This window comes from Scyliorhinus canicula, chromosome 7 (assembly GCF_902713615.1).
Source record: "Scyliorhinus canicula chromosome 7, sScyCan1.1, whole genome shotgun sequence".
In the NCBI taxonomy this organism is placed as follows: Eukaryota; Metazoa; Chordata; class Chondrichthyes; order Carcharhiniformes; family Scyliorhinidae; genus Scyliorhinus; species Scyliorhinus canicula.
The window spans coordinates 3,051,756-3,071,121 of record NC_052152.1 but is presented as its reverse complement, the minus strand read 5'-3'; the positions used below and the strand labels follow the sequence as shown (position 1 = coordinate 3,071,121).

The 19,366-nt window shown below is 51.1% G+C and overlaps 1 protein-coding gene across 5 annotated transcripts in view; it reads left to right on the top strand.

Annotated features, from left to right (window-relative positions):
* cadm2b (cell adhesion molecule 2b) overlaps nucleotides 1–19,366 on the top strand; it is a 1,840,301-nt gene that overhangs the window by 1,218,267 nt on the left and 602,668 nt on the right. The gene's annotated exons all lie outside the window — the stretch shown is intronic.

Here is a 19,366-nt window from a genome sequence, read left to right as displayed (position 1 = left end):
TCCCAGTGAGACATGAGACGCCCTATCCCAGTGAAACAGAGACGCTCCTATCCCAGTGAGACAGAGACGCTCCTATCCCAGTGAGACAGAGACGCCCCTATCCCAGTGATGAACAGAGACGCCCTATCCCAGTGAAACAGAGACGGCCCTATCCCAGTGAACAGAGACGCTCCTATCCCAGTGAAACAGAGACGCTCCTATCCCAGTGAACAGAGACGCTCCTATCCCAGTGACAGAGACGCTCCTATCCCAGTGAGACAGAGACGCTCCTATCCCAGTGATACAGAGACGCTCCTATCCCAGTGAGACAGAGACGCCCCTATCCCAGTGAGACAGAGACGCTCCTATCCCAGTGAAACAGAGACGCTCCTATCCCAGTGAAACAGAGACGCTCCTATCACAGTGAAACAGAGACGCTCCTATCCCAGTGAACAGAGACGCTCCTATCCCAGTGAAACAGAGACGCTCCTATCCCAGTGAGACAGAGATGCTCCTATCCCAGTGAAACCAGAGACGCTCCTATCCCAGTGAGACAGAGACGCTCCTATCCCAGTGAGACAGAGACGCTCCTATCCCAGTGATACAGAGACGCTCCTATCCCAGTGAGACAGAGACGCTCCTATCCCAGTGAGACAGAGATGCTCCTATCCCAGTGATACAGAGACGCTCCTATCCCAGTGACAGAGACGGCCCTATCCCAGTGATACAGAGACGGCCCTATCCCAGTGAAACAGAGACGCTCCTATCCCAGTGAAACAGAGACGCTCCTATCCCAGTGAGACAGAGACGCTCCTATCCCAGTGAAACAGAGACGCTCCTATCCCAGTGAGACAGAGACGCTCCTATCCCAGTGAAACAGAGACGCTCCTATCCCAGTGAAACAGAGACGCTCCTATCCCAGTGATACAGAGACGCTCCTATCCCAGTGAAACAGAGACGCTCCTATCCCAGTGAAACAGAGACGCTCCTATCCCAGTGAAACAGAGACGCTCCTATCCCAGTGAAACAGAGACGCTCCTATCCCAGTGAAACAGAGACGCTCCTATCCCAGTGAGACAGAGACGCTCCTATCCCAGTGAAACAGAGACGCTCCTATCCAGTGAAACAGAGACGCTCCTATCCCAGTGAAAAAGAGACGCTCCTATCCCAGTGATACAGAGACGCTCCTATCCCAGTGAGACAGAGACGCTCCTATCCCAGTGAGACAGAGACGCTCCTATCCCAGTGAGACAGAGACGCTCCTATCCCAGTGAGACAGAGACGCTCCTATCCCAGTGAAACAGAGACGCTCCTATCCCAGTGAGACAGAGACGCTCCTATCCCAGTGAAACAGAGACGCTCCTATCCCAGTGATACAGAGACGCTCCTATCCCAGTGACAGAGACGCTCCTATCCCAGTGAAACAGCGACGGCCCTATCCCAGTGAAACAGAGACGGCCCTATCCCAGTGAGACAGAGACGCTCCTATCCCAGTGAGACAGAGACGCTCCTATCCCAGTGAGACAGAGACGCCCCTATCCCAGTGAAACAGAGACGCTCCTATCCCAGTGAAACAGAGACGCTCCTATCCCAGTGAGACAGAGACGCCCCTATCCCAGTGAGACAGAGACGCTCCTATCCCAGTGATACAGAGACGCTCATATCCCAGTGAGACAGAGACGCTCCTATCCCAGTGAAACAGAGACGCTCCTATCCAGTGAAACAGAGACGCTCCTATCCCAGTGAAACAGAGACGGCCCTATCCCAGTGATACAGAGACACTCCTATCCCAGTGAGACAGAGACGCTCCTATCCCAGTGAGACAGAGACGCCCTATCCCAGTGAGACAGGGACGCCCCTATCCCAGTGACAGAGACGCTCCTATCCCAGTGAGACAGAGACGCTCCTATCCCAGTGAAACAGAGACGCTCCTGTCCCAGTGATACAGAGACGCTCCTATCCCAGTGAAACAGAGACGGCCCTATCCCAGTGAGACAGAGACGCCCCTATCCCAGTGAAACAGAGACGGCCCTATCCCAGTGAGACAGAGACGCACCTATCCCAGTGAAACAGAGACGCTCCTATCCCAGTGAGACAGAGACGCTCCTATCCCAGTGAGACAGAGACGCTCCTATCCCAGTGAGACAGAGACGCTCCTATCCCAGTGAGACAGAGACGCCCCTATCCCAGTGAAACAGAGACGCCCTATCCCAGTGAAACAGAGACGGCCCTATCCCAGTGAAACAGAGACGCTCCTATCCCAGTGAAACAGAGACGCTCCTATCCCAGTGAAACAGAGACGCTCCTATCCCAGTGACAGAGACGCTCCTATCCCAGTGAGACAGAGACGCTCCTATCCCAGTGATACAGAGACGCTCCTATCCCAGTGAGGCAGAGACGCCCCTATCCCAGTGAGACAGAGACGCTCCTATCCCAGTGAAACAGAGACGCTCCTATCCCAGTGAAACAGAGACGCTCCTATCCCAGTGAAACAGAGACGCTCCTATCCCAGTGAAACAGAGACGCTCCTATCCCAGTGAAACAGAGACGCTCCTATCCCAGTGAGACAGAGACGCTCCTATCCCAGTGAAACAGAGACGCTCCTATCCCAGTGAGACAGAGACGCTCCTATCCCAGTGAGACAGAGACGCTCCTATCCCAGTGATACAGAGACGCTCCTATCCCAGTGAGACAGAGACGCTCCTATCCCAGTGAGACAGAGATGCTCCTATCCCAGTGATACAGAGACGCTCCTATCCCAGTGACAGAGACGGCCCTATCCCAGTGATACAGAGACGGCCCTATCCCAGTGAAACAGAGACGCTCCTATCCCAGTGAAACAGAGACGCTCCTATCCCAGTGAGACAGAGACGCTCCTATCCCAGTGAAACAGAGACGCTCCTATCCCAGTGAGACAGAGACGCTCCTATCCCAGTGAAACAGAGACGCTCCTATCCCAGTGAAACAGAGACGCTCCTATCCCAGTGATACAGAGACGCTCCTATCCCAGTGAAACAGAGACGCTCCTATCCCAGTGAAACAGAGACGCTCCTATCCCAGTGAAACAGAGACGCTCCTATCCCAGTGAAACAGAGACGCTCCTATCCCAGTGAAACAGAGACGCTCCTATCCCAGTGAGACAGAGACGCTCCTATCCCAGTGAAACAGAGACGCTCCTATCCCAGTGAAACAGAGACGCTCCTATCCCAGTGATACAGAGACGCTCCTATCCCAGTGAAACAGAGACGCTCCTATCCCAGTGAAACAGAGACGGCCCTATCCCAGTGAGACAGAGACGCTCCTATCCCAGTGAGACAGAGACGCCCTATCCCAGTGAAACAGAGACGCTCCTATCCCAGTGACAGGGACGCTCCTATCCCAGTGAAACAGAGACGCTCCTATCCCAGTGAAACAGAGACACTCCTATCCCAGTGAAACAGAGACGCTCCTATCCCAGTGAGACAGAGACGCTCCTATCCCAGTGATACAAAGACGCTCCTATCCCAGTGAAACAGAGACGCTCCTATCCCAGTGAAACAGAGACGCTCCTATCCCAGTGAAACAGAGACGCTCCTATCCCAGTGATACAGAGACGCTCCTATCCCAGTGAAACAGAGACGCTCCTATCCCAGTGAAACAGAGACGCTCCTATCCCAGTGAAACAGAGACGCTCCTATCCCAGTGAAACAGAGACGGCCCTATCCCAGTGAGACAGAGACGCTCCTATCCCAGTGAGACAGAGACGCCCTATCCCAGTGAAACAGAGACGCTCCTATCCCAGTGACAGGGACGCTCCTATCCCAGTGAAACAGAGACGCTCCTATCCCAGTGAAACAGAGACACTCCTATCCCAGTGATACAGAGACGCTCCTATCCCAGTGAGACAGAGACGCTCCTATCCCAGTGATACAGAGACGCTCCTATCCCAGTGAAACAGAGACGCTCCTATCCCACTGAAACAGAGACGCTCCTATCCCAGTGAAACAGAGACGCTCCTATCCCAGTGATACAGAGACGCTCCTATCCCAGTGAAACAGAGACGCCCCTATCCCAGTGAAACAGAGACGCTCCTATCCCAGTGATACAGAGACGCCGTTTCCCAGTGAGACAGAGACGCCCTATCCCAGGGAGACAGAGACGCTCCTATCCCAGTGAAACAGAGACGCTCCTATCCCAGTGATACAGAGACGCTCCTATCCCAGTGAGACAGAGACACTCCTATCCCAGTGAGACAGAGACGCTCCTATCCCAGTGAAACAGAGACAGCCCTATCCCAGTGAGACAGAGACGCTGCTATCCCAGTGAAACAGAGACGGCCCTATCCCAGTGAGACAGAGACGCTCCTATCCCAGTGAAACAGAGACGGCCCTATCCCAGTGAGACAGATACGCTCCTATCCCAGTGAGACAGAGACGCCCTATCCCAGTGAAACAGAGACGCTCCTATCCCAGTGACAGGGACGCTCCTATCCCAGTGAAACAGAGACGCTCCTATCCCAGTGAAACAGAGACACTCCTATCCCAGTGAAACAGAGACGCTCCTATCCCAGTGAAACAGAGACGCTCCTATCCCAGTGAAACAGACACGCTCCTATCCCAGTGAAACAGAGACGCTCCAATCCCAGTAATACAGAGACACTCCTATCCCAGTGAGACAGACGCTCCTATCCCAGTGATACAGAGACGCTCCTATCCCAGTGATACAGAGACGCTCCTATCCCAGTGAGACAGAGACGCTCCTATCCCAGTGAGACAGAGACGCTCCTATCCCAGTGAGACAGAGACGGCCCTATCCCAGTGAGACAGAGACGCTCCTATCCCAGTGAGACAGAGACGCTCCTATCCCAATGACAGAGACGCTCCTATCCCAGTGAGACAGAGATGCTCCTATCCCAGTGAAACAGAGACGCTCCTATCCCAGTGAAACAGAGATGCTCCTATCCCAGTGAGACAGAGACGCTCCTATCCCAGTGAGACAGAGACGCTCCTATCCCAGTGAGACAGAGACGCTCCTATCCCAGTGAGACAGAGACGGCCCTATCCCAGTGAAACAGAGACGCTCCTATCCCAGTGAAACAGAGACGCTCCTATCCCAGTGAAACAGAGACGCTCCTATCCCAGTGAGACAGAGACGCTCCTATCCCAGTGATACAGAGACGCTCCTATCCCAGTGAGACAGAGACGCTCCTATCCCAGTGAAACAGAGACGCCCCTATCCTAGTGACAGAGACGGCCCTATCCCAGTGAGACAGAGACGGCCCTATCCCAGTGAGACAGAGATGCTCCTATCCCAGTGAAACAGAGACGCTCCTATCCCAGTGAGACAGAGACGCTCCTATCCCAATGATACAGAGACGCTCCTATCCCAGTGAGACAGAGACGCTCCTATCCCAGTGAAACAGAGACGCCCCTATCCTAGTGACAGAGACGGCCCTATCCCAGGGAGACAGAGACGCTCCTATCCCAGTGATACAGAGACGCTCCTATCCCAGTGATACAGAGAAGCTCCTATCCCAGTGAGACAGAGACGCTCCTATCCCAGTGAGACAGAGACGCTCCTATCCCAGTGAGACAGAGACGCCCTATCCCAGTGAGACAGGGACGCTCCTATCCCAGTGAGACAGAGACGCTCCTATCCCAGTGAAACAGAGACGCTCCTATCCCAGTGAAACAGAGACGCTCCTATCCCAGTGACAGAGACGCTCCTATCCCAGTGAGACAGAGACGCCCCTATCCCAGTGAAACAGAGACGCTCCTATCCCAGTGACAGAGACGCTCCTATCCCAGTGAGACAGAGACGCTCCTATCCCAGTGAAACAGAGACACTCCTATCCCAGTGAAACAGAGACGCTCCTATCCCAGTGAGACAGAGACGCTCCTATTCCAGTGATACAGAGACGCTCCTATCCCAGTGAGACAGAGACACTCCTATCCCAGTGAGACAGAGACGCTCCTATCCCAGTGAAACAGAGACGGCCCTATCCCAGTGAGACAGAGACGCTCCTATCCCAGTGAGACAGAGACGCCCTATCCCAGTGAAACAGAGACGCTCCTATCCCAGTGACAGGGACGCTCCTATCCCAGTGAAACAGAGACGCTCCTATCCCAGTGAAACAGAGACACTCCTATCCCAGTGAAACAGAGACGCTCCTATCCCAGTGAAACAGAGACGCTCCTATCCCAGTGAGACAGAGACGCTCCTATCCCAGTGAAACAGAGACGCTCCTATCCCAGTGAGACAGAGACGCTCCTATCCCAGTGATACAGAGACGCCCTATCCCAGTGAGACAGAGACGCCCCTATCCCAGTGAAACAGAGACGCTCCTATCCCAGTGAGACAGAGACGCTCCTATCCCAGTGATACAGAGACGCCCTATCCCAGTGAGACAGAGACGCCCTATCCCAGGGAGACAGAGACGCTCCTATCCCAGTGATACAGAGACGCCCTATCCCAGTGAGACAGAGACGCCCTATCCCAGGGAGACAGAGACGCTCCTATCCCAGTGAAACAGAGACGCTCCTATCCCAGTGATACAGAGACGCTCCTATCCCAGTGAGACAGAGACGCTCCTATCCCAGTGAAACAGAGACAGCCCTATCCCAGTGAGACAGAGACGCTGCTATCCCAGTGAAACAGAGACGGCCCTATCCCAGTGAGACAGAGACGCTCCTATCCCAGTGAAACAGAGACGGCCCTATCCCAGTGAGACAGAGACGCTCCTATCCCAGTGAAACAGAGACACTCCTATCCCAGTGAAACAGAGACGCTCCTATCCCAGTGAGACAGAGACGCCCTATCCCAGTGAAACAGAGACGCTCCTATCCCAGTGAGACCGAGACGCTCCTATTCCAGTGAAACAGAGACGCTCCTATCCCAGTGAAACAGAGACGCTCCTATCCCAGTGAAACAGAGACGCTCCTATCCCAGTGAAACAGAGACGCTCCTATCCCAGTGAAACAGAGACGCTCCTATCCCAGTGAAACAGAGACGCTCCTATCCCAGTGAAACAGAGACGGCCCTATCCCAGTGAGACAGAGACGCTCCTATCCCAGTGAGACAGAGACGCCCTATCCCAGTGAAACAGAGACGCTCCTATCCCAGTGACAGGGACGCTCCTATCCCAGTGAAACAGAGACGCTCCTATCCCAGTGAAACAGAGACACTCCTATCCCAGTGAAACAGAGACGCTCCTATCCCAGTGAGACAGAGACGCTCCTATCCCAGTGATACAAAGACGCTCCTATCCCAGTGAAACAGAGACGCTCCTATCCCAGTGAAACAGAGACGCTCCTATCCCAGTGAAACAGAGACGCTCCTATCCCAGTGATACAGAGACGCTCCTATCCCAGTGAAACAGAGACGCTCCTATCCCAGTGAAACAGAGACGCTCCTATCCCAGTGAAACAGAGACGCTCCTATCCCAGTGAAACAGAGACGGCCCTATCCCAGTGAGACAGAGACGCTCCTATCCCAGTGAGACAGAGACGCCCTATCCCAGTGAAACAGAGACGCTCCTATCCCAGTGACAGGGACGCTCCTATCCCAGTGAAACAGAGACGCTCCTATCCCAGTGAAACAGAGACGCTCCTATCCCAGTGATACAGAGACGCTCCTATCCCAGTGAGACAGAGACGCTCCTATCCCAGTGATACAGAGACGCTCCTATCCCAGTGAAACAGAGACGCTCCTATCCCAGTGAAACAGAGACGCTCCTATCCCAGTGAAACAGAGACGCTCCTATCCCAGTGATACAGAGACGCTCCTATCCCAGTGAAACAGAGACGCCCCTATCCCAGTGAAACAGAGACGCTCCTATCCCAGTGATACAGAGACGCCCTATCCCAGTGAGACAGAGACGCCCTATCCCAGGGAGACAGAGACGCTCCTATCCCAGTGAAACAGAGACGCTCCTATCCCAGTGATACAGAGACGCTCCTATCCCAGTGAGTCAGAGACACTCCTATCCCAGTGAGACAGAGACGCTCCTATCCCAGTGAGACAGAGACGCTCCTATCCCAGTGAAACAGAGACGCTCCTATCCCAGTGAGACAGAGACGCTCCTATCCCAGTGAGACAGAGACGCTCCTATCCCAGTGATACAGAGACGCTCCTATCCCAGTGAGACAGAGACGCTCCTATCCCAGTGAGACAGAGATGCTCCTATCCCAGTGATACAGAGACGCTCCTATCCCAGTGACAGAGACGGCCCTATCCCAGTGATACAGAGACGGCCCTATCCCAGTGAAACAGAGACGCTCCTATCCCAGTGAAACAGAGACGCTCCTATCCCAGTGAGACAGAGACGCTCCTATCCCAGTGAAACAGAGACGCTCCTATCCCAGTGAGACAGAGACGCTCCTATCCCAGTGAAACAGAGACGCTCCTATCCCAGTGAAACAGAGACGCTCCTATCCCAGTGATACAGAGACGCTCCTATCCCAGTGAAACAGAGACGCTCCTATCCCAGTGAAACAGAGACGCTCCTATCCCAGTGAAACAGAGACGCTCCTATCCCAGTGAAACAGAGACGCTCCTATCCCAGTGAGACAGAGACGCTCCTATCCCAGTGAAATATAGACGCTCCTATCCCAGTGAAACAGAGACGCTCCTATCCCAGTGATACAGAGACGCTCCTATCCCAGTGAAACAGAGACGCTCCTATCCCAGTGAAACAGAGACGGCCCTATCCCAGTGAGACAGAGACGCTCCTATCCCAGTGAGACAGAGACGCCCTATCCCAGTGAAACAGAGACGCTCCTATCCCAGTGACAGGGACGCTCCTATCCCAGTGAAACAGAGACGCTCCTATCCCAGTGAAACAGAGACACTCCTATCCCAGTGAAACAGAGACGCTCCTATCCCAGTGAGACAGAGACGCTCCTATCCCAGTGATACAAAGACGCTCCTATCCCAGTGAAACAGAGACGCTCCTATCCCAGTGAAACAGAGACGCTCCTATCCCAGTGAAACAGAGACGCTCCTATCCCAGTGATAAAGAGACGCTCCTATCCCAGTGAAACAGAGACGCTCCTATCCCAGTGAAACAGAGACGCTCCTATCCCAGTGAAACAGAGACGCTCCTATCCCAGTGAAACAGAGACGGCCCTATCCCAGTGAGACAGAGACGCTCCTATCCCAGTGAGACAGAGACGCCCTATCCCAGTGAAACAGAGACGCTCCTATCCCAGTGACAGGGACGCTCCTATCCCAGTGAAACAGAGACGCTCCTATCCCAGTGAAACAGAGACACTCCTATCCCAGTGATACAGAGACGCTCCTATCCCAGTGAGACAGAGACGCTCCTATCCCAGTGATACAGAGACGCTCCTATCCCAGTGAAACAGAGACGCTCCTATCCCACTGAAACAGAGACGCTCCTATCCCAGTGAAACAGAGACGCTCCTATCCCAGTGATACAGATACGCTCCTATCCCAGTGAAACAGAGACGCCCCTATCCCAGTGAAACAGAGACGCTCCTATCCCAGTGATACAGAGACGCCCTATCCCAGTGAGACAGAGACGCCCTATCCCAGGGAGACAGAGACGCTCCTATCCCAGTGAAACAGAGACGCTCCTATCCCAGTGATACAGAGACGCTCCTATCCCAGTGAGACAGAGACACTCCTATCCCAGTGAGACAGAGACGCTCCTATCCCAGTGAAACAGAGACAGCCCTATCCCAGTGAGACAGAGACGCTGCTATCCCAGTGAAACAGAGACGGCCCTATCCCAGTGAGACAGAGACGCTCCTATCCCAGTGAAACAGAGACGGCCCTATCCCAGTGAGACAGATACGCTCCTATCCCAGTGAGACAGAGACGCCCTATCCCAGTGAAACAGAGACGCTCCTATCCCAGTGACAGGGACGCTCCTATCCCAGTGAAACAGAGACGCTCCTATCCCAGTGAAACAGAGACACTCCTATCCCAGTGAAACAGAGACGCTCCTATCCCAGTGAAACAGAGACGCTCCTATCCCAGTGAAACAGACACGCTCCTATCCCAGTGAAACAGAGACGCTCCAATCCCAGTAATACAGAGACACTCCTATCCCAGTGAGACAGACGCTCCTATCCCAGTGATACAGAGACGCTCCTATCCCAGTGATACAGAGACGCTCCTATCCCAGTGAAACAGAGACGCTCCTATCCCAGTGAGACAGAGACGCTCCTATCCCAGTGAGACAGAGACGGCCCTATCCCAGTGAGACAGAGACGCTCCTATCCCAGTGAGACAGAGACGCTCCTATCCCAATGACAGAGACGCTCCTATCCCAGTGAGACAGAGATGCTCCTATCCCAGTGAAACAGAGACGCTCCTATCCCAGTGAAACAGAGATGCTCCTATCCCAGTGAGACAGAGACGCTCCTATCCCAGTGAGACAGAGACGCTCCTATCCCAGTGAAACAGAGACGCTCCTATCCCAGTGAGACAGAGACGGCCCTATCCCAGTGAAACAGAGACGCTCCTATCCCAGTGAAACAGAGACGCTCCTATCCCAGTGAAACAGAGACGCTCCTATCCCAGTGAGACAGAGACGCTCCTATCCCAATGATACAGAGACGCTCCTATCCCAGTGAGACAGAGACGCTCCTATCCCAGTGAAACAGAGACGCCCCTATCCTAGTGACAGAGACGGCCCTATCCCAGTGAGACAGAGACGGCCCTATCCCAGTGAGACAGAGACGCTCCTATCCCAGTGAAACAGAGACGCTCCTATCCCAGTGAGACAGAGACGCTCCTATCCCAATGATACAGAGACGCTCCTATCCCAGTGAGACAGAGACGCTCCTATCCCAGTGAAACAGAGACGCCCCTATCCTAGTGACAGAGACGGCCCTATCCCAGGGAGACAGAGACGCTCCTATCCCAGTGATACAGAGACGCTCCTATCCCAGTGATACAGGGAAGCTCCTATCCCAGTGAGACAGAGACGCTCCTATCCCAGTGAGACAGAGACGCTCCTATCCCAGTGAGACAGAGACGCCCTATCCCAGTGAGACAGGGACGCTCCTATCCCAGTGAGACAGAGACGCTCCTATCCCAGTGAAACAGAGACGCTCCTATCCCAGTGAAACAGAGACGCTCCTATCCCAGTGAAACAGAGACACTCCTATCCCAGTGAGACAGAGACGCTCCTATCCCAGTGAAACAGGGAAGCTCCTATCCCAGTGAGACAGAGACGCTCCTATCCCAGTGAAACAGAGACGCTCCTATCCCAGTGATACAGAGACGCTCCTATCCCAGTGAAACAGAGATGCTCCTATCCCAGTGAAACAGAGATGCTCCTATCCCAGTGAAACAGAGATGCTCCTATCCCAGTGAAACAGAGATGCTCCTATCCCAGTGAAACAGAGACGCTCCTATCCCAGTCATGCAGAGGAGCTCCTATCCTAAGAAGATTGATGTCTTGTCTCAAACTAAAACATTCAGGTTTTGAAAGCATTATTCTGGCATCTTTACTGTTTTCAAATATGCCAACTAAATAGCCAATCATAATTTATCACATAAAGGGACTTAGAGAGTGGGCAACAGATAGACGCGAACCCTCATCCTGTCAATGTACATGACTGATAGATATCAAGGATGCTTCATTTACAAAAAAATAAAACTTTGAGTGTCTTTGCGAGATAATCAACTGAGCTTGCTAAATGTTATAATTTATTGAAATAATTAGTCAGTGGCATTAAGTGGTTTTATTTCTGCTTGTATGAAATGGAAAAGTTGACTCACAAATGGTTGCTTATGAAAAGCAAATGCAATCAAGAGAATGGATAACGGGTGTATTATTTTTGAGTCCCTGTCCTGTTCGAAAATTTGTTTGGTGAGGCTTAACTCAGGCATTTCAGGATTTTCCAGCTGCCAGTGAATGCCTTAACTCAGCTGTTAGGCCGATGTATGCCCAGAAATGTTCAATTTACATTCTCAAACTCTGGCTTTGGGATGTAATGAATGCTTTTCGTGGAGTTCTCTCTCTTACTATTCCAACGAAGCAGTTACTGAGCCACAGAAACCAGTCGTCAGCCCCCAAAAAAGCTGCACAATTTATTTTTTTCTGAATGGAGATTTAATTAACTGACAAAAAAAGATCAACGATAGCAGAATTCATCTTTGTGTTCAGCTTCTCCCTTTGCTCATTAGGATAAGAGCTCGCCATGTTTTTGGAGAATAGAATGTTAATTTAGTCCAACAGCAATCGACTTTCTCTCCTGTTTAAACCATGTTCAATGCACTCTGCGACACAGATATAACCAGTAACAGTTTTCAAAAGTCTCAGGCAGTCTGTTTCAAAACACCATTAAATCATGGGAACGTAAATCAAACCTGAGTTAAAAAACCCCAGAGTGTGTCACAGCATTCAACACATCAACTGACACCATTTAGATCAAGTATAATAATAGTTTTGAATGTATAAATATCTACATTAACATATTAAAAATGTGGTCGCTGTGCATTTTGTGACAGCTCTTTCCAGAATGTCAGCTGTGGCTATGTGGGGTAGTAATCTCGCCTGAGAATCAGCAAGGTGTAGTTTGGGATTTGAACATATAATCCAGGCTCACAATCCCAGTGCAATACCAAGGGGCCAATGCCGGCTTCTGAAAAATACATGAAACTCAGGCCTTGTCTGACCTCTCCGGATGGATATAAAAAAATCCCATGGTATTATTTCAAAGACCAGCTGGTGTCCTGGCCAATATTTATCCCTTAATAACATCCTAAAACAGATTTTGTGGTTATTACCTTATTGCTGTTTGGGGGAGCATGTTGTGTGAAAATTAGCAGCTGTGTTTCAGACATTACGACTATGATTATTCTTCAAAAGTGGCTATAGAGTGCTTCAAGACATGCTGATTCCGGGGCTGGTTTAGCACAGTGGGCTAAACAGCTGCTTGTAATGCAGAATAATGCCAGCCGCGTGGGTTCAATTCCCATACCGGCCTCCCCGAACGGGCGCCGGAATGTGGTGACTAGGGGCTTTTCACACAACTTTCATTGAAACCTACTTGTGACAATAAGCGATTGTTATATTATTAGGTGATGAAAGGCACTGTACAAATGCAACTTTTTTCTTCACTTTTAACAATTTGTTTATCCATATTTCCATTGAAATACCACCAAAGTTCCTGTGTCACAGTGTAACTACCTTCCATAGAAGAGACCTCCATAAACATTCACTCCCTCCACCACCGATGCACAGTGGCAGAACCATCTACAACTTGCACTTTAACAACTGACTCTTTGACTGCACCTTTCAAACCTGTACCACCTCGAAGGATGGGGCAACAGACACATGGGAACACCACCACTTGCGAGTTCCCTTCCAAGCCACTAACCATTCTGGCCGCTTAGAACAATACTACCATTCCTTCACTGTCGCTGGGTCAAAATCATGGTCCTCCCTTCCTAACAGCACTGTGGGTGTACCTACACCACATGGACTGCAGTAGTTCAAGAAGGCAGCTCAAAACCACCTTCTCAAAGGCAGCTATGGATGGGCAATAAACACTGTCCGAACCAGCGAAGCCCACATCCCATAAATTAATTTTTAAAAGTACAGTGTGGTGACACCACTGGTGGGAGGGTGCAATTACAGTATGACAAGTTTACGGACCATGGGCGGGATTCTCCTGCATTTGGCACGATGGCCCGACGCCGGCTCCAAAGCGGCGTGAACCGCTCCGGCGTCGGGCCGCCCGGTAGTTGTGGAATCCTCCGCACTCCCGGGGGCTAGGCTGGCACAGGAGGGGTTGGCGCCGCACCAACTGGCACAGGCACAGAACCACCGTCATGTTCTTGCGCATGCACGGGAGGTTTCATCTCCGCGTCGGCCATGGCGGAGCCCTACAGAGGCCGGTGCGGAGGGAAAGAGTGCCCCCATGGCACAGGGCCAGGCCACCGTGCCCTCCCCCCCCCCCCGGGCCAGATCTCCCTCTCTCTCTCCCCCCCCCCCACCCCCCCCACCGAGGACTCCGCTAGCTGCCCTCCAAACCAGGATCCGCCGGGATGGACCATGTCCATTTCACGCCGTGGTACTGGACAAAAATGGGTGGCCGCTCGGCCCATCGGGGCCCGTACAATTGGCGGGGGGACAGCCACTGCCAGCGGCACCCGACCGGTGTGGCGTGATCTCCGCCCCCGCCCGAAAACCGGCGCCGGAGAATTCGGGAGCCGGCGTCGGAACGAGATTGTCGGAACGCGGGGCGGGATTGTCGGAACGCGGGGCGGGATTGTCGGAACGCGGGGCGGGATTGTCGGAACGCGGGGCGGGATTGTCGGAACGCGGGGCGGGATTGTCGGAACGCGGGGCGGGATTGTCGGAACGCGGGGCGGGATTGTCGGAACGCGGGGCGGGATTGTCGGAACGCGGGGCGGGATTGTCGGAACGCGGGGCGGGATTGTCGGAACGCGGGGCGGGATTGTCGGAACGCGGGGCGGGATTGTCGGAACGCGGGGCGGGATTGTCGGAACGCGGGGCGGGATTGTCGGAACGCGGGGCGGGATTGTTCCACCCGACGGGGGGTCGGAGAATTCCGCCCCATATTCCCATCAGAAATGTAGACACAGGAAAACACAGATTGTTGAATAGATAATCTGAAACATGAAAAATGTAAACATATGTCTGCAGATGATATGGCAAAGATGATATGGCAAAGATGATATGGCAAAGATGATATGGCAAAGATGATATGGCAAAGATGATATGGCAAAGATGATATGGCAAAGATGATATGGCAAAGATGATATGGCAAAGATGATATGGCAAAGATGATATGGCAAAGATGATATGGCAAAGATGATATGGCAAAGATGATATGGCAAAGATGAGGATGAGCAGAGAGGTTTGACAATTGTTGATATCCTGGAGTGAGTTATAGACTGGATTCTAATCAAGAGGTTTGTATAATTTATATCGAGAATTACAGGTATACTAGAGTTAATTACAGGATAGAAGCTAATCAATGGTTACGTGAACATTCTATACAGAATACAGTTACTCTCAGTGCGTTCTGCGAATTTGCCCCAGCGTTCTCATTTCTTGGGAGAAAGGCTGTTGGCGAGGATGGGGGGGGGGGGGGGGGGGTGCATGGGGGTGTTCTGGAAATGGGGTGATCAGCAAGATGACATGAGTGCTTCTTGGTGAGGTGTGACAGGAGGATTGGTTGGTGAGGTGTGACAGGATTGGTTGGTGAGGTGTGACAGGAGGATTGGTTGGTGAGGTGTGACAGGAGGATTGGTTGGTGAGGTGTGACAGGAGGATTGGTTGGTGAGGTGTGACAGGAGGATTGGTTGGTGAGGTGTGACAGGAGGATTGGTTGGTGAGGTGTGACAGGAGGATTGGTTGGTGAGGTGTGACAGGAGGATTGGTTGGTGAGGTGTGACAGGAGGATTGGTTGGTGAGGTGTGACAGGAGGATTGGTTGGTGAGGTGTGACAGGAGGATTGGTTGGCTCATGTCCTCTGATCATCGTGACCAAGCACATGGGTTAAAATGATGTGGAAGAAATCCTTCCTGCACAGATCGAGGTAGCAAACCCATGCTCCTGGCTGTTAGCTTAGTCAGGAAGTCGATTAATGTGACAGCTGGAAAGAGCACATGTTTACTTCAATTTTACCATTTTCTGGTTTCAAATCATTTTTAACACAAAAAATTGGACCACTGATAAAATTTTATTTCTCCTAAAACATGAGTTAAATAGATTAAAATTAAAGCAAGGCATCATTCTATTGGATAGGTACAAACGTTTTAATCTATAGTTGTGGATTTCCTGGCCTGTAATTCTCAGCAATGTGATCTCTTATGTCTACAAGGTGCTGAGGCGAATCTGTCACCTCCAATTTCCTCCTGATTGCTTCCTGCTGCTTTCACCACCTGGGCAATGTTCAGACTGGGGAAGCGCTGAAAGACCACATCAGGAAGGAGGCAGATGAAAGGATGCTGGTTATTGCAAGCGACTTATTGCTTTTTTATTATTATTGTTTAATTTTATCTCCTGGTGTTTGCAGAGTTGTTTGCTGGGATTTCACAGTTGAGTTGAAGCTGATCTGAAGTTCAGTTTGCATGGGGTCAGAGTAATTACCCTTTCAGTTTCCCACTGTGAGACACAAAACCACAGCAAATGGACAGAAGGAAAATTGCAGGGTGTGTAGCGGTGAATGAGGAGGCTGCTGTTGCCACGTTGGGAAGATTTCAGGCTGGCTCTGATCCTGGGGGAGGGCAACTTATTGTTGTATATTACAACAGCACTTAGCACCAGTAAAACAACACAACTCACTTCAGAGGAGTACGAGATATATCTGACCCTGAGCCACACACACAGACATTCGGATAGGCAATCAGCATTCACATTTGTTACTAGGTGCACCCTGAAGAAGGAAAGCAAAGTGGAGTGGCCGAGAGAATCTTCCAGAGCTCAGGATCAAGGCAGCTGGAAACACATTACCAACCGTGGCAAAGTGGATATCAGGGATACTGAGAGATCAGAGTTAGAGGATTGCGAGGGACTAGAGGAAGTTACAGAAATAGGGAGGGGTGAAGTCAGGGAAGGATTTGAAAACAAGAATGAGAATTTTAAAATTGAATTGTTACTTGACTGGGAGAAAATGGAGGTGAATGAGTGCAGGTGTGATGGGTGAATGGGAACTGATGGGAGTTCAGATTCATCGTTCAGCACCAATGTACAATATGTAAATTCTCATTTCCTTCAGTGGCCATTAGAGAGTAAATTAATTGCCTGGCTGAATATGAGCTTCGTGTTGAATCCTCCATATTGCATTATGGAAGGTAACAGCTGTCTGTATAACTCAATCTCATGGGAACAAAGCAAACAAAACAATAAATTTGCAATGAAGAAATTGGATTGAAGTTTAGATATTTTCACGGCAATACTTCATACCTGTGGCTTGAAATACATTATTCCCAATAACAGTCTTCAGTGACTTGTTCTGAGCTGCACAAATCCAAAGTTACATAATAATCTTAGTGTTACAAGTAGGCTTACATTAACACTGCAATGAAGTTACTGTGAAAGGCCCCTAGTCGCCACATTCCGGCGCCTGTTCGGGTACACAGATGGAGAATTCAGTATGTCCAAATTACAGCACGTTTTTCGCAACTCATGGGAGGAAACCGGAGCACCCGGAGGAAACCCACGCAAACACAGGGAGAATGTGCAGGCTCCGCACAGACAGTGACCCAAGCGGGAATTGAACCTGGGACCCTGGCGCTGCGAAGCAGCAGTGCTAACTACTGTGCTACGTTCTCCAGGAGTCTTCTTTCTTAAGCTCACCAAAACTCTTGCGTTTATGCTACCTCAGCCTAGCAGGACCATTGCTGCTGATTCTGAGGCAAGATTTCTACCCATTGAACGAGAGCAGAAAAGATAGAGGATAGAGTTGAAAAAAACAATGAATAGGTTTAACTCCCAAGTATCATCAGACGTGATCTCGCTGTACAGGATTCTGTTGGAATGGTGTCAGGTGCTTCTATCATCAGGAGGTGGCTTGTTTAATGCTACTTATCAGAACTTTTTCTTGAGAAGTTAAAAGTTAATAAACGCAGTGCCGAATTAATTGATGATACCATTTGTCTCAACCTATACTTAGCTAAGAAGTTAGTATCTCCAAAAGCAGCACCTGAAACAAATAAATGGCAATTTACACCTCAACTGTTGGTCGGGTTTTGTCCTATTCACTCCTGACTTCAGAATCAGATATCTGTGGGTATGAAATTCGGCACAGTGGTAAGAGGGCGGCACGGTGGCACAGCGGTTAGAGGGTGGCACGGTGGCACAGTGGTTAGGTGGTGACATGGTGACACAGTGGTTAGAGGGTGGCACGGTGGCACAGTGGTTAGAGAGTGGCACGGTGGCACAGTGGTTAGAGGGTGGCACGGTGGCACAGTGGTTAGGTGGTGGCACAGTGGTTAGAGGGTGGCACGGTGACACAGTGGTTAGGTGGTGACATGGTGACACAGTGGTTAGAGGGTGGCACGGTGGCACAGTGGTTAGAGGGTGGCACGGTGGCACAGTGGTTAGAGGGTGGCACGGTGGCACAGTGGTTAGGTGGTGGCACAGTGGTTAGAGGGTGGCACGGTGACACAGTGGTTCGAGGGCAGCACGGTGGCACACTGATTACAGGGTGGCATGTTGGCACAGTGATTAGAGGCCAACACATGACAGTGATTAGAGGGTGGCACGGTGACACAGTGGTTAGAGGGTGGCACGGTGACACAGTGGTTAGAGGGTGGCACGGTGACAGTGGTTAGAGGGTGGCATGGTGGTTAGAGGGTGGCACGGTGACACAGTGGTTAGAGGGTGGCACGGTGACAGTGGTTAGAGGGTGGCACGGTGACACAGTGGTTAGAGGGTGGCACAGTGACACAGTGGTTAGAGGGTGGCACAGTGACAGAGTGGTTAGAGTGCAACACGGTGACACAGTAGTTAGCACTGCTGCCCCACAGTGCCAGGGACTGGGTTTAAATCCGGCCTTGGGTGACTGTGTGGAGTTCGCACTTTCCCTCGTGTCTGCGTGGTTTTCCTCTGGGTGCACTGGTTTCCTCCCACAATCCAAAGGTGTGCAGATTTGATGGATTGGCCATGCTAAATGGGCAAGGTTATGGGGAGTGGGCAGAGGTAGTGTGCTCTTTCGGAAGGTTGGTACTGACTCGATAGGCCGAATGGTCTCCTTCTGAACTGGAGGAATTGTATGGATTCGGGCAGTGCTGTGCAGTCCAGGGGATTGCTACGGTGGCATTTCCTTCAGATGAGTTGTTTGTCTGTCCCAGTTGATCAGGTAGATGTGAAAAATCCCCTGCGACTGTCTGAACAATGACAAGTAGATCCTGAAGTGACCTGGTCAACAATCCTTCCTTCATAACAGCACCCACAACAAGCAAGCTAATAATTCATCTCCTTTGTTCTTTCTGTCATTCTCAACTTTCACCGACAAATGTCAGAGATGAACAATTAAGATGTGTGTACGACATTCCTTTCTGGGCTGTTTGAGTGGAGGAGTTAACCCATGATAAATGCGTTATGTAAATGAACTAATATCGTGTCTTTCTACTTTTCATTTTCAAATTAATGTCTGTGGGTTTTTACTGTGAAACCTAATTTGATGGAAAATGACCTCATCAAATGTGCACTGAGATTGTGTGATTATTTCAGAGAACTGCTTTATCATTCAAAGGTTCTGTTGGCACGAAGCATTTATGTGAGAGAGAGAATGTGTATCTGTGTGCGATGTTTGTGATGAGTGTGAGAATGTGTGTGTGTGTGTGAGTATGTGTGTGTGTGTGTGAGTGTGTGTGTGTGTGTGTGTGAGAATGTGTGTGTGTGTGTGTGTGTGTGTGTACCTGTGTGAGTGCGCATGTGTGCGTGAGTGTG